Source organism: Scatophagus argus, chromosome 16, assembly GCF_020382885.2.
Source record: "Scatophagus argus isolate fScaArg1 chromosome 16, fScaArg1.pri, whole genome shotgun sequence".
Taxonomy (NCBI): Eukaryota; Metazoa; Chordata; class Actinopteri; family Scatophagidae; genus Scatophagus; species Scatophagus argus.
Window position 1 is genome coordinate 10,222,699 of NC_058508.1, and position 13,773 is coordinate 10,236,471.

At 39.2% G+C, this 13,773-nt stretch overlaps 1 pseudogene; it reads left to right on the forward strand.

The window, feature by feature from the left end:
* The first annotated feature begins 421 nt into the window (after positions 1-421).
* LOC124073382 lies at positions 422-10,736 on the forward strand (annotated as a pseudogene).
* The last annotated feature ends 3,037 nt before the right edge of the window (positions 10,737-13,773 follow it).

The window sequence follows — 13,773 nt, forward strand, 5'->3', positions numbered from 1 at the left end:
CGATTGAATTTCCTTGAGATAACCATGACCTGGATGAATGAGAATATTCACAGGCTTATTGCAGAACAATTTGGGTTGGCAACCCTGAAAATGGTGCGGGAATATGAAAAGTTGGCTCGGAATATTGCAGATTACAGAAACCACCTACGGTTTAATCTGAGATGCAGACAACAAGGGCTTATACCAACTAGCCTACGCCTATGTTCCACTATGGAAGGCCATAGAGTGAAAAGAATCATAGGAAAAGCACAAACAGTTACAACCTACAGAAATATAATGACTTAATATAAAAAACAGTCTAATAATACAAATGTCCTTATTAAACTTTCTGTATTAATATGATGAAAGTGTGTCCATAAATAAAATATGCTAAATAAACCAGCAGAGGGCGTTTATGCAAACTCTTCCTCTCTTATAAACACACCATCAGCAACTTGTGGCACATCACTGTGACACTTTGACACATTTTCAGAAACACTCAGCTCAGAGAGCAGTGAACTGCTGTGTTTATCACAGAATGGAAAATATAATTATCTGGAGTTTATTATTTGTAGTTACTGTTCATGGTGAGAAAATCAATTCTGCGTTCCTTCTTTTATAAACCTGATTGACAATTGATAATGATAATGATCATATTTTCTTTGCTCACAGGAGTTTGGAGTGAGATCAGACTGGACCAGACTCCCTCTGAGGTGAAAAGACCTGGAGACACAGTGAAGATGTCATGTATCATATCTGGGTTTGACATGACAAGCTACTATATTCACTGGATAAGACAGAGGCCAGGGAGAGCTCTGGAGTGGATTGGGAGAATGGATACAGGTTCAAACTCAGCTATCTATGCCAGCTCCTTTCAAAGTGGTTTCGTCATGACTGAAGACGTGTCCAGCAGCACTCAGTACCTCGAGGTCAAGAGCCTGACAGCAGAAGATTCTGCTGTTTACTTCTGTGCTCGATGGACACAGTGACTGAAGACAGTGAAGCAGCTGCACAAAAACCTCCACAAACGACAAACAAAAAGTGATCTTCACAACATCTGGGTTTTCTCACTACCTGCAAAAGCACTTTGATTTATTCATGTTAGATTTCTATATATTTAACTGTAAGCTCATGACTACATACTTATTCTCTTTGTGGAGTTGCATCACTCTCACCAACAAAGTTCCTTCATTTGTCAAAGCATGATTTAATACTAAATTTCCAACATCAAATTAACAAGTACAAAACATAAACAACATATATTATATATATTGAGATGACAATGAAACAACAGCAGATATGACAATACTAAAGTAGTGTAGATTATTTAGCATGTTTGCTGCTTAATATGACTAATGAAAATGCAGATATGAGGATGCATTTTATTTGAAGTCATTTAAATAAAAAATGTACACAAATCTGATTTTGGAAAATTTTAAACTGAAAATTTCATCATGGAAAGAAATTATGGTAATGTGGCTATGGAGTTAATACTCAAAAAATATTATATTGATTCTGCAGTGTCAGTAAATAGTAAACTGAAAGCCAAGTCCAAAGTTGTTCTCCCCTCCCTGTGAGGAGGAGTCAATGCAAAACTCAGATGTCTTCCACCTCTACTTATGTGACTGCAGAGAGGAGGACAGAGAAAAGTGGACACACAGTTTAACATGATGGACTATAGGACAGGACTGCTGCTTTTAACTGTCTGCTGGGCAGGTGAAGAACATTCACTCATCATAATTTGTTGATGGAATTTCAAGTATGAAAGCAGTTCACATGATATCTTTTATGCTTTGACAGGTGTTGATGGTCAGACTCTGACAGAATCTGAACCAGTGGTTAAAAGGCCTGGAGAATCTCACAGATTGACCTGTACAGCCTCTGGATTCACACTCAGTGACTACGAGATGGCCTGGGTCAGACAGGCTCCTGGAAAAGGACTGGAGTGGGTGGCTTCTATCAGCTATGACAGTGGCAGCATCTACTACTCCCGGTCAGTCCAAGGCCGGTTTACCATCTCCAGAGACAACAGCAGACAGCAGGTGTATCTGCAGATGAACAGTCTGAAGACTGAAGATTCTGCTGTTTATTATTGTGCTCGACACTCACAGTCACTCGAGTTGGTGGAGCAGCTGCACAAAATCCTACAGGACTCACCTGTATAGGTGACTGAGCCAAACCATTTTTATAGTTTTTATGTCATATATTATATTCTACAGTTTCAGAATTCTTTTTTAAATGCTGTTTCTGTCATGCCTGGTGTTTTTTGGTTATGCTTTGTCTTTTGATTTCTGTCTATGTGCCATGTTCCATGTTTGTCTTGTGCTTCCATGTATTATGTTCAAGGTTTTTGTCATGTCCTGTTTTATTTTGAAAGTGTCTCTTCCCCTGTGTGTCCTGTTTTCATGTAGCTTTGCTTTAGTTTTCCTGATTGCTTTTTCCCTCCTGATGTGTGTCACCTGTGTCTCGTTGTCTTGTCTATTTAGTCCTTGTCTTCCCAGTCACCATGGTCAGAGCGTCTGCTTCCCCTAACCCCCATCCCCCCCCCCCCCCCCCCCCCCCCCCCCCCCCCCCCCCCCCCCCAGCCATGGCAGGATCTGCATTGTTCCCCCATGCCATGCCAGGATCTGTTGTTTAGATTTACCTTGTTACGCCTTGCCATATCTGCCCAGGAGTTTTTGCCACAGTAAGTGTGTTTTTGTATTTAGTTTTGTTTAATAAAAGACCAGTGTTTTTGGACCTCCACCTCGCCTGCCAGCCTCTTTTGACTCTGCATCGGGGTTCAGTAAATTTCTGCGTCAGCGACGCGACCAATCGTGTCAATTCATGTCCTCAGGTTACGGTATTTAAAATGGTGCAACACACAGACACTTGATGATGATTACTTGATTATGATTACTGAACACCTGATTACTACTTATGGTGACTTTAAAGTAACAAATCATGAGAAAAAGCCGGAAAAATACTGTATTTGTGTTTGCAGCAGTAAGTGAATAAACAAATGAATTAAATGCAGTGAATCCAATGAGCTGTCAAGTCAAGTCAAGTCAACTTTATTTGTATAGCCCATTTTTACAAGCAGTTTGTCTCAAAGGGCTTAACATAACATCAGCAACATCCTCTGCCCTTTGACCCTCACATCGACTAAGGAAAAACTCCCAGAAAAACCTTTAACAGGAAAAAATGGAAGAAACCTCAGGGTGAGCAACAGAGGAGGGATCCCTCACCCAGGACGGGCAGACGTGCAATGGATGTTGTACAGGCAGGAAAGCAATTTGCAACATGAGAAATGACATTACTAAAAAGATAAGCAAAACAAAATCTCAACTGTTTAGTTTCACTTTTTGCTACCACCTCAATATGATTTTAACATTTCACAAGCTATAGGAAATTTATAGTATTGAAAATTATAATGAACTGCTGTAACATTCATGTATTCTTTTTTTATGTGATGTTGAGAATCACTATCCTATCAGTTCGATTTCGGCCCGTAGGGAGAACCACCCCGCCCATAGTCGGTACATAGAGGAATGACAGGCAGATGTCAACAATACACATTGGGTTGGTCATAGAGCCGGCTACAGTTCAACTTGAAGATCTGGATGGAGAGATACCTGCGGAAAGATACAGAGAGAGAGAGAGAGAGAGAGAGAGAGAGAGAGAGAGAGAGAGGGAGGGAGAGACACAAGACTACGAGGAGCACTGGACACACAGTTAGTGACATAAAATAATGAACTGCATGTTAATCTGACGAGGGGAGAGGATAGAAGAGGAAAAGGAGGAGGGGAAACTGCTTGGTGGATCATGTTTGTGTCCCCCGGCAGCATAGGCCTATAGCAGCTTAGCTAAGATAGAGATTTAAAGATTAACAGTTAGTCAGACCTATTCTAGCTGTGCTTATATACTTGAGGTAAATCATGAATGTGATGGAACAGATGCTGAGTAAATAAATTATCTGAGGAAAGCAGCTCACATCATGTTTAATGAGTGTTTAATCATTTGACAACATGATAAGTACACTGTAAACATGGCTTATAGAAGGAAACATTCTTCTTGGTTGTTCTGTCTGTTTCCATCAGTGCACATCATCATTGTTAATCCAATGCTGATTTTAATGAATGTGTTTCAGATATTTTAGAATTAAGAAGAACAATTATGAATCACTTTATTGGCAGTATATATTTTTACATACACACACTGAATTTGTCTTGCATTTTATCCATCCTTAGTTAAACACACATGCAACACCCAGCAAATTACATGCAGTGAAACACACACAGAAGCAGTGGGCTGCATTGAGCACCCAGGGAGGTTAAGTGCCTTGCTCAAGGGCACTTAGAGGGGAGGGGCTGTTTTTTCAAGCCGCTTCTACAACCTCTAAGCCAGGGCTGCTGTTATAATGACATTATCAAAATGTTCCAGCTGAGTGTGTAATGAAGTTAAAATATCACATGTAAATCAGAGGTGATTTCCAGGCATGTTTTCACTCTGCAGATATAATAACAGTCAACAAACTCTTCTATTGGCTCCAGTCACACCAACATTGATGTTTGATTGTATGCAAACTCAGTGAGCTTCCTTGTTCCTCAGCTATAAAAACTTCACATCAGGCTGTCAGTGGAGTTCACAGCACGTCAGTTTCAACATAAACCATGTTTTCTGTAGCTCTGCTGCTGCTGTTGGCAGCTGGATGTGAGTCTCTGTGGATTTGTCAAAGTCAGCAGTTCTTCTTTTGCAGTATAACTTGATCATTTGTTCCAAAACATTTTCTCTTTTCAACAGGTGTGAAGTGTGAACAGTTGACACAGCCAGCCTCTGTGACTGTGCAGCCAGGTCAACGTCTGACCATCACCTGTCAGGTCTCTTATTCTCTGAGCAGCTACTTCACAGCTTGGATCAGATAGCCTGCAGGGAAAGGACTGGAGTGGATTGGAATGAAATATACTAGAGGTTCAGACTACAAAGATTCACTGAAGAACAAATTCAGTATTGATCTTGACTCTTTGACTCCAGTAACACAGTGACTCTAAATGGACAGAATGTGCAGCCTGAAGACTCTGCTGTGTATTTCTGTGCCAGAGAGACTCAGTGAGAGACAGCAAGAGGAGACTAAATATTAAATTCTGTAGCAAACAACAGATACAATTAGACTTAACATTTCCATTTTGTTTTTCGTAAAATTATGTATGCGTATATGTGCTTGTGTTTTCTATGAAAGAAACATTCATTCATTCATTTCCAACACACAAAGACAGACAACCACACACACACACCAATGGGCAAAGAGCAGCCAATTAACCTGCAAAGCAAAAGACACACTAAATCACTGAAATATACAATGTAGACTGGACAGAGATAACTTGCTTTTATAGTGATCATCACCTTATTTGGTTGGCTGCATTACAGTAACTAATGAGCTGTACTGAGGGTCAAAACACTGACTGAGTCTGAACCAGCTGATAAAAGGCCTGGAGACCTGCGCATATTCAGGGTTTGGTGGTCATTGCTGGAATGCTTGAATCAAACAGGCTGCTGGAAAAGGACTGGAGTGTGTTGTTACTATCAGTGAAGGCAGTAGCAGCATCTACTACTCTCAGTCAGTCCAAGGCCGGTTTACCATCTCCAGAGACGACAGCAGACAGCAGGTGTATCTGCAGATGAACAGTCTGAAGACTGAAGATTCTGCTGTTTATTATTGTGCTCGAGATCCCCACTGTGACACAGAAGGGAGCAACACTGGACAAAAACTTAGCTTAGGGGCAATGCAGAGTAGCCAACTGCAAAAAACAAAAAAAGTGAACTCACAGTCTACTATAAAGACTTGCAGCAGAAGAAGAGACGCTCCCATCAGATCACTGTGTGCTGGATCCTGTGATCACTGAGGCACACACACTGACAGTCTGATCACAACACACTGACTGTTCACTGTTATTAAACTGATTTAATATTTTCCTCCGCAGGTGTGAAGTGTGAACAGTTGACACAGCCAGCCTCTGTGACTGTGCAGCCAGGTCAACGTCTGACCATCACCTGTCAGGTCTCTTATTCTGTTAACAATCAGCACACTCACTGGATCAGACAGCCTGCAGCGAAAGGACTGGAGTGGATTGGAGCTGCACGTGTTGGATACACAACAATTTACAAAGACTCATTGAAGAACATGTTCAGTACGGTCTTCCAGCAACACAGTGACTCTAAATGGACAGAATGTGCAGCCTGAAGACTCTGCTGTGTATTTCTGTGCCAGAAGGGACTCAGTGAGAGACAGCTAGAGGAGACTAAATATTAAATTCTGTAGCAAACAACAGATATAATTAGACTTAACATTTCCATTTTGTTTTTCGTAAAATTATGTATGCGTATATGTGTTTGTGTTTTCTATGAAAGAAACATTCATTCATTCATTTCCAACACACAAAGACAGACAACCACACACACACACCAATGGGCAAAGAGTAGCCAATTAACCTAATGTGCATGTTTTTGGTATTGTGGGAGGAAGCCGGAGTACCCAGAGAAAACCTACGCAGGCACAGGGAAAACATGCAAACTCCACATAGAAGAGCCCAGACCGGGATTCAAACCTGGAACCCTCTTGCTATGAGGGGACATGTGTGCACATCTGTGATAAGTATGCATTTGATACTAAAATTAATTTGTAACTGTTTATGATATTTGTTTAATGTTTTGTTCAGGACTTATCACTTCTCTTGACAAGTTTCAAAGCTACTTGTTTTTCTTAGAAATCTTTAAAAAGATATTTAAAAATATTTTCAGTTGAAAATACTAATTTTTGTTGCTGTTTTATGAGCAATGATGCCGCTGTTTTATCCATTAGACTTTTTATTTGCTACTGATGACAGATTATGACGAATGAAGATTGAAAAACAATAATGAAACAATTAACACACATAAAAAATAATTATGATGCAAAATTCCCTTTTACTTATAAGCTTAATTACCTTTTCTTTATCAGAATTGAAGTTTTGTTTTATTTTTACCAGCTGCTGACAGTACAGGTCCCCTGAGTGCTCAGTGCAGGAAACAGTGTTGGGTTTTTGTATTAGGGTTCATCATGGTGATGGCTATGGTGGCCACTGAGATACAGACCCATACAAAAACCTTAGATTAAAAATTTACAATCTCCAATCGTGTGATGTTAAATAAAAGAACAGGATGAAATATCTCTCCCCAGAAGATGAGGTAACTACTGTGTTTATCATTTTTAAATAGAAGATTAGTCGTTAAAAGCTGATTAATTAGAAGTTTAAAGTCACAGTTTGTGCACAAATGTAAAATTTATCTTCCAGAAAATCTTAACTTTTAGAAGTGATTAAGAATCAACGTGAAACATGTTCACATGGTGTCACCAGGGGATAATACTGACCAGGATTTCTGTGTATGGAAAACATTTTACGAGGTTTTAAAACATTTTTCTGTTGTGGCAGGTTTTTGTTCAAGCAGTGAGTGGAGATGCAACACTGTGATTACTTCGACTACTGGGGTAAAGGGACTGCAGTCACCGTATCTTCAGGTAAGTCACATTTAAACTGAATATCTTTTAGCTACCAGTTTATTTTACATTTTAAAAATATGCTTCTTTTGGTACGGTAGTTAAACTAATGATTTTAAGTTTGCACTGATGCTGACAAGGTACAAAATACAGCAGACAGATGTTTTTAATGCGGTTGCTTCTTGGAAAGTGTTTGAAAGAGGTTCTTTGGTTTTATTATTAAATTCAGGAGGTGATTTGTTTTACCTTAAATTTTATTCAGCTGGACTGTAATTGCTGCTGACGAAAGTCTGCATTTACATTAAGATTATTATTCAATACATTTTTTATGACTATGGATATTAATTATACATGTTGCCATACCTGCCTTTCATATAAGAAGAGCAGTACAGAAGAGCAGAGGAATACATATATATTTTGTGTATTTCACTGAAGGATCAGCATCTGCTTCAACTTAGCGAACTGAACACTGAGGATAGACGTAATTAAGTAGATAAATTATATGACATGTATTATATAAAGTGTATAGTATTGTTTGAAGTACCACAGGGATTAATGGCTTTAAAAGGGACATGTGTGTTTCAGTTACATTTTAGAGGAGCAATTTTACATCAAGTAATCTGTGATTATTCTCAACAGCTTTTGTGAATTCTTTTAGATTTACTGTAAAATAAAAATGAACATAAAATGAATAAATATAATACAATACATAAACAGAATAATAACTAAATTATATTTTAAAATGATCAAAACCCTTAATACTAAGATGGATTTTAAACATTATTATATTAGTTCACATATTCATGGTTATATCTTATATAATATTCTTTGTATTAATACTGAACACATATTAATTTATTTGAATTTAAATTTAAAAGATTTTAATTTAATTTTAAAAAGTGGACTCTGGTCTCTTTGGTTCAGTGAAACTCAACTGGAGATGAAATCACTGTTGGTTTTCTTTCTTCTACCCCAACAGAACTTTCTAGCAGGCAAGACAAACAGATTAATAAGTATATTTCAAGTGTAGTATTAAATACATTTATTATTGTGAAGTAAATCAGACGTACCTTGAATGTGATTTTGATAAACATGCTGTGGCTGCTATGAAAGAATGAAGGTAATTTTATGTTTCACCAGCAGCAGCATTTTAACATGAACAATGTTGCTGGTACTTTTAATATTATTGCTACAATGATTACATGATCATAAAGACAAGAAATATGAATTGAACATGGGTTAATATTGTAATTAGATTTAGGACATGCTATTGATCGTTTCTGTTCTTTAATATGGCTGTATTGGCTTTTATGTGTCCTCTTTCACAGCACCACCTGCACCACCAACTGTGTTCCCTCTGATTCTGTGCTCCCCTGGAACCGGAGATAAAGTCACTGTTGGTTGTCTCGCACAAGATTTCTTCCCAAAGCAACTCACCTTCAGGTGGACCGATGAGAGTGGGACCAGTTTGACTCCTTTACAATATCCTCAAGCTGTGAAAAACAGCAAATATACAGAAGTCAGTTTGGTCGAAGTATCAAAATCTGCCTGGGATTCAAGGAAGTCTTTCAATTGTTCTGTGACTCACAATACAAGGGACTACAGTGTGAAACTGCGAAACAGTATGTGATTATTATTTTTTTTAACTTACTGTGATGGCTCTCTTACGAGTTCAGATGCATTGCATTGTTCATCTTGTTTTGATTTTAAAATGTTCATCTGTCTCGTATTACATCTTCTTTTCTTAAAATTCTAAAATGAATAATTACAGACTGATTAAAACAGGCACATCTATTTCTGCTCCTTCTTCCTCATGGACAGGGACTCCATCACCTCCAAAGTTAACTCTGGTTTCAGTAACAAGAGAAGACGCTCAGACCTTGGTGTGCACAATCGAGGATTTTTTTCCAGAAGAGCTGTCAGTCAAATGGAAAAAGAATACAGCTGATGTAACTGGCTTTACTGACTACGCTCCCAAATTAGATGGAGGGGCATATTCAGCTGTCAGTGTCCTGACGGTCAAGACGACAGACTGGGACAGTCAAGCTGTTTACACATGTGAGGTGACGCACAAACAAAACCGATATTCAAAGAAGACCTCCAAAGGTACAGAGCTACGACATTTATTACATGAGACTGTACTGTAACTCTGAGCCAACTGTTGTGTTGACGTAATTGTACACAGATATCAAGTAAAGGTTTTCTCTGCTGCTCTCGTTTTTGTAGCCATGGTTACAATGACACTGAAGCAACCCAGTCCCAAAGAGATTTTCAGCAACAACCAGGCAAAGCTGGAGTGTATCATTACAGGACAAGTCAGCAACATTTTGCAGCAAATTAATTTCAGTTGGCAAACTGATGGACAAAGTGACGCACACAACATTTCGACTTCTCCAGTAACGTCCAAAGGTGGTCAGCACAGTAGAAGTAGCACGAAGTCCTTCTCTCGCGATCAGTGGAACAAAGTCAACAAAGTTCGCTGTTCTGCCAGTAGTGATGATGTGACTCTAATTTCTGAAGAGCTGACTGTCCACAAAGGAGGTATGTTACTGGGTGATGGAGACTGATTGGCAGAAAAGTAATCTGTAAGTCTGGGCAAAACATAAAGCTTATATATAAAGTTCCCTGGTAAACAATTTGTCTCTTTCAGATGGAAGTAACGCAGAAGTGACAGTCCATGTCCTCTCAGAAGAGGATATCAACCAACCAAGCAAAAATGAGGTCACTCTGGTGTGTCTGGTCTCCAGCCCTGTGCAGCAGGATTTCTACATTGCCTGGACAGAAGATAGGGGACAAAAATTCAGGCATCTATATGGATGGCATCACCTCCCCCCCACAGACGACCCAACAAGGCTACTTAGTTACAAGTGTTTACACCACCACCAAGGCAAAATGGAATAACAGGCATACGTTTGGGTGCAACGTGTGGCCTGCTGGCAGCAACAACTCCGTGAAACTACGAGAAGTCTCTAAGGCCCAGGGTAACTCAATTGAATGTGACAAATAGTAGATTCAGCTTTAAATGTGGTATTTTGTGCAAATGTGTTGTTCTGTCTCTGTGTGTATTATCTGCCATGGGAATCTGTGTACTTTGTCATGTCATCAGTCTTTGTGATTGTAAAAATGAGAGTCAACAGGTCAGTTTGGTTCTTGTTTGCCGTCACACTGTGTTTCACTCTGTCTTTGTCATGTCTAACATCTTGAGAAGTGTGCTGACTGTTTCAAATAAATGTTGCATGGAGAATCTCTTGTTATATGTTCATGAATGACGTCAATATTTTAAAACAAACAGAAAAGTAAGCGTGCTGTATACGGTCTACTGCATTGTTTAACTGTAGAAAGCTCCACATACGATATGTGATCAATGAGTGAATAATGCTCAATTACAGTTTATGACCAATGCTTAGCTGTCAATTTAAAAATCTTAAAAATCTTTGTTAACACACACACACACACACACACACACACACCTTTTATCTAACCATATATACCTTCCTCTTCTTAGATTTTACTCCAGAGTCGAAACTGAATTTTGCTCTGAGCTGCAAAGATGATTTTAATGAAGAGGATGAGCTCAGCAGTCTGTGGTCCACAGCCTCCTCCTTCATTTTCCTCTTCATATCTTCTCTCCTCTATAGCATGATATTCAGCGTAGTCAAGGTAAATATGCAGGCCTTTTCTGCATTTCTGCTATACTGATGACCAAAGATTGTAGAGGACATAATAAAGAATTCATTTTCTTCCCAGACAGGAATGTGCAGGAGAAAACTGCTAAGAGATATTAATGTGAAAGTTAGTGATTTTCTGTCTGTGCTTGTGATTGACCACAAAGTTTTTCAGGTTTGTCCAGTTTGTGCAGGGAAATTGAGATGTCTGTGATGCAGGTTAAGGCTTCCACTTACCTCATTAAATTGTACAAAAAAGACAAAAAAAAAAAATAAAATCAGATAAATGACGGGTTGTGAATTGCATCAGCTTAATTCACTAGCTCTGTTCTGAATTTGAGTTCATTGGCATGACCAGCTGGAACGTGTGTGACAGATCAACTTTTAGCAGCAACAGACTGAAGACCTTCTCCAACAATAGAAAATGTGCTGTTTTGTGATGCTCCACAGCACGTACATGAATGTTAACAACTGAATGAATGAGTCACACCACAGATACCATCTTTAAGAAACAAATTATGGGTAGTTACAGTTTCCTGGCATTTGAAAATGAAGCTTTACAAGCAACTTAAAAAAGGTTATAAAATTGGGCCAATCATCTGGTCCAACAGGTAATATAATAACTATAGAACATGTGTGGCCTGCAGCAAATCTGCTTTATTGAAGACAGAGATTATTTTGGTGTCAGTTCTCTCGCTGGGTGAAACACAAGAGTGAAATAATCAATCAAACCTTTGCACTGTTTAACAATGTGGATGACAAGTTCATTTAAAAAAGTATAATTTTTTGATTCTTTGATTTTTATTTCAGATGAAGAGACGGTAAAGGATGAGATGGATGCACAGAAGAGACGACTAAAGGGTCTTCATTTATTTTTTGTCTTTGATATTGTTCTCATTTACTAAGTGGATCATCATCTACAATAATTAACTAGCTGATTGAAAATGTCTCTGTAACCTGTATTTCTTAAATGTTTATCTAAATAAATGTGTGTATTGTTGCTACATAACAATGACAGAAGTTGTTGATTACTTTGCTTTTCATTGATAAACAAATAATAATTGTACCACAGTGGACATACAGATAGAAATATATCCTGTATGCAGGTTTTCATTTTGCAGTTCGACTATAAATCTTTGCTCTTCTTTGGTCATTTTGGCCATTTGTGTTTGCTTCCTCATTAATTCAATGGATACAATAAATATGATTTGTGCGGCCACATGGAAATTAAAGGTCATATAAACATGAGTATTGGTGTGATTCTAATAAATATCAAAAGCTTTTGAGGATTTTCTTGCATTTGAGTCACAGGATGGGGATCTAAGAACATCAAAAATAACAGCATAAACATCTGCTATCAGTTAACCTCTCAACGTTTTTCAGTTTCCTGATGTTTCTAAACATATCATGTTTAGAAAGACACTTCCCCCCTCACTCTGCACATCTGGGACCACACCTGCAGCCTTGACACTTTGTAGAAACTGTAAGGGCTACAAATAAACTTCTTCGAAGAAAAACGGTTCATCTTTCACTGCACATATTTGCATTTCAGTCCGCATTCAGGCATGAAGTGGCTCCCCAGTGAAGCAGGAAAAATGAACAGAGACATCAAATACAGAGAATCCAGAAAACAATATTGGTGTCATACAACTCATGTTCAAATGAGTTTGGAGTCTAGCTCCCGCCTCATCATTCACCACAGCTTACGTGAGATACTAAGGAGCGATGACAAAATATTTTGAACCCCCCTGCCGGAGTCTACAGGTGGATGATGGAGTGGTGGTGGGGCTGAAAGAAGGCTGAGTTTGACTTTGTAACACGCCTTTTAGCTATGTGTGGGGAGTATCACTCACTGCACTGCTTGTGTGACTGAGATAATATAGGACTGGGACTGTACCCAGAACTTGTAGACGACAGTTAAAATGTGATTCCTGGTGTTAAAACTCCTCAACATCCTCACAAGATGATTTAAAGCATCCTGAGCAGATTATGGAGGTAATAGTAATTGAGTTACTTTGATGCTTTGGGGTGATCTCCCCCTTCCTCTTCACCACCTACACTGCGTATTTCAAGTACTGTTCCAAGTCACGTCACCTACAAAAGTACTCAGATGACACGGCTGTAGTGGGGTGTGTGGAGAGGGGACAGGAGGAGGACTACAGAAAACTGGTGGATAACTGTGGGGAAAACCACCTCCAGCTGAACATCGACAAGACTAAGGAGATGGGGATCAATTTCAGCCGTACGAAGACATCATCGCCGCCAATCTCCATCTCGGGAACAGATGTGGAGCAGGTAACATCGTACAAGCACCTCGGTGTTAACCTCGACTGCAAGCTGCAGTGGTCCACAAACACTGAGGTACTCTATGAAAAGGGCACGAGTAGACTTTATTTCCTCTGCAAGCTCCTACAACATCTGGACCATCTTGCTCCAGATGGTCAACCAATCAGTGGTGGCCAGTACCATCTTCCTTTCAGCAGCATGCTGGGGTGTGGGAATAAAAGGCAAGGATTCAAAATGTATGAACAAACTCATAAAAAAGGCTGCGTCAGTTGTGGGGAGGCTGGCTCCATTTGAGGAGGTGGTGAGAGACAGAATGCTGGGGAAGATCAG